The following is a 2,763-nucleotide window of genomic DNA, read 5'->3' as shown; positions in this document are numbered from 1 at the left end:
AAGCCAGAAAGTCAGGGCCGGTCTGACTGACTGGATGGGCCACTTTGACTGGGGGGGGCTGCATAACATAACTTGTTTTAATAGGTCTCATTTGAGATCATGCTTTAAAGATAGCCTCACAAGCTGATGAGGACCTTCTTAGTTCCACAGAGACAATAATAACCAAATAATAATAATAACCAAATAATTAACATGGGCTTTGTTGTTACTTTGTTGTTACTTCAATAACATGTTAAAATTTTCATGACTAAACCATATGACTTTAGTGTCAGAAAAAATCAGCTGAGGGGCACGGTGACATTTTTGGATGGGCCTCCATCCCCCAGAGCCTGTCCGTATCACTGATGATGCAGAAAAGATATCCTTTTGTTTGAGGGAAAAGTCTAAGGAATAGTCTAAACCTGCAGGGCTCTGCAAGTTTTTGGAATCCTGCTCAAACTGGAGTAAATATTATATATGTCTGTAGGCTATGAGCATATTTTTCACACTCACACTGTGAGTATTTGCATTTAGTGTGGGGCAAAATATTGATACAGCAGTATCTTATTATTGCTTCCACTTTGTTAGCTGGGGGGTGGTCAAAAGAGGTTATTATTTAACTGAGACATTACTGAAATATAAAAATTATGATAATACACACAAACACAGATATTTTGATGTAGCATATAATGATGCTATTGGTGTTGATAAATGGTCTGGTACATGTACGTTTATATTATTTCTAACCAATTTCAGTACTCATAACACTTTTTTCTACAAGTCTCCCCTGTGTATCTAACATTCAGATTCACAAACTGTGGGCAAAATGTTGTCATAGTATCATTGTCCCACTTATGACCAACTCTAGCTTCACAGAAAGACAATACAATAAAACACAGTGCAATACTTGCAGATAAATTTGGTTAAAAACATAAATTATCGCCTCTAATCTCTTGTTCTACATGATTGTCAGGTTTGCATCTGCACAACTCTGGATTGATGTGGGTTTAACTACACAGTCATCTTTAGCACAGGGCATTATAATTAGCTTAAGTAGCTGGAAATGCTGCCATCGTTTCCCTGTCAGACATAAAAGTGCAAAGCCAAAATGATCTGTTAAAACACTTCTATCACCTGAGCGAATTTTTGGAAAAAGAAATTCATTCATTTTTTAGGTCCCCCAATCTGTCTTTCTCTCATTTTCACACCATAAAAAAGCCTTTAGTGTGATAATATACCTTCTGTCCCAGTAGGTCTGTTATCATATCTTTATTCTGGTCAGAAAATATATACAGTATATTTCAATACTTCAGTGAGTGGTTAATGTGATCATTATTCAGCAGTGGAAACAAAAGCAAATTTCAGGTTTGAAGCTGGTATGATTAGCTAAAAATAGAAAATATAAAAAAATCTGTCCCTGCACCTTGACCTGGAGTTTTTACGAGTTGTTTTTTGTTTGATTTGCAGTTTTGTTCTTACAGGAATCCGACGTGTAAGCATGAAACTATCATTTAGTGACTGGTGACTCAGTGTAAGATTTCATTGCAACACCAAAGTGGCTTCTGCTCTTGGGTCATGATATCTGGCTTGCTGACAGCTCACTTTCTTGCAGCTATGTCATTCAATCTGCCTGCATGTAACTTCAGTTCCCTGTCATATGCCGCTAAGCAAACATGACAGTAATTCATCTGCCTGGCAGACAACCGGCATAACTCCATGGAGTGCAGAAAGGGGCTGCAGATTGAGAATCCTCATGACATTATAGCTCACAGATAATATAAGGAAAAGAAGGTTTAAATGTCTCTTTAAAGTCACACAAGACTGATTTGAAAAAATATCACAACTGATCTCTGAAGGAAAGGAAATCTTTGCACCCTATTTCTGTAACAGTGTTCCCCAGCCTTCTTTGGCGTGTGATCTCTTAAAATAAAACGTTGTCTACTTGTGAAACACCTCAACTAAGGCTACAGTGTGATATAAAAGCTGTGAAAACAAACATTGTCTCTAAACTAGAAGCATAGAGGTGGAAGAATAGTGTTTCTTTTTTTGAATTAAATATACATTTTTAAAAATATACTGTTAAAGTTCTCCATAGTCTCAAGGCTTTAATGTGCAGGGGTTAAAGTGGGATTTAACAGCAAGGGGAAGCCTAAGTATGATCTGCTGTAGCCATGCAACAGCAAACAATGACTCACCTTAAAATAAATACCAAACCTGATTACTACTGTGAGCTGCAGAGGACATTTTTACTCTGTGAACAGCAATCAGACCTTCTGTAACCCTGAGCTTTTCTCCTCTGCGTGTGTTTAATGTAAATAATAAAAAGGAAAGGAAACAAACTGTCAACTTAATTTACATTTCAAACCATCTGACATGATGTCTTCTCACAGCAGCAGCAGCTTGTTTTATTAATAAAATAATGTCTAATAATCAATTTTTTTAATTTCTTACAACAGCTATTCTTTATATACTGATCATGTAATTCCTCTAGAGACAGTACTTATTATTGTAAGACTCATTCACACTCTGAGTACACACAGGGGAGTCACAAAAAGTAATTAACTAATAAACTGCTTGTAATTTTATGAGCCTCACAGTTAACTCTCCTCCTGCTAATGCACTGGGGTCCAGGCCTCAACTTTGAGAGTCACCGATCGCTATCAACAAAACATTTCTCTGTAATGTATTCTGTCCTTTTAAATTTGCATGTATTTTTGAAACTAGTACATGCTCATGCTAGTAGGTTTTGGTCTGTTTGTGTTGTTTTTAAAGTGATATACTTAA

This window comes from Pelmatolapia mariae, linkage group LG22 (assembly GCF_036321145.2).
Source record: "Pelmatolapia mariae isolate MD_Pm_ZW linkage group LG22, Pm_UMD_F_2, whole genome shotgun sequence".
Classification (NCBI taxonomy): Eukaryota; Metazoa; Chordata; class Actinopteri; order Cichliformes; family Cichlidae; genus Pelmatolapia; species Pelmatolapia mariae.
Note: the sequence above shows the minus strand (reverse complement) of the source record.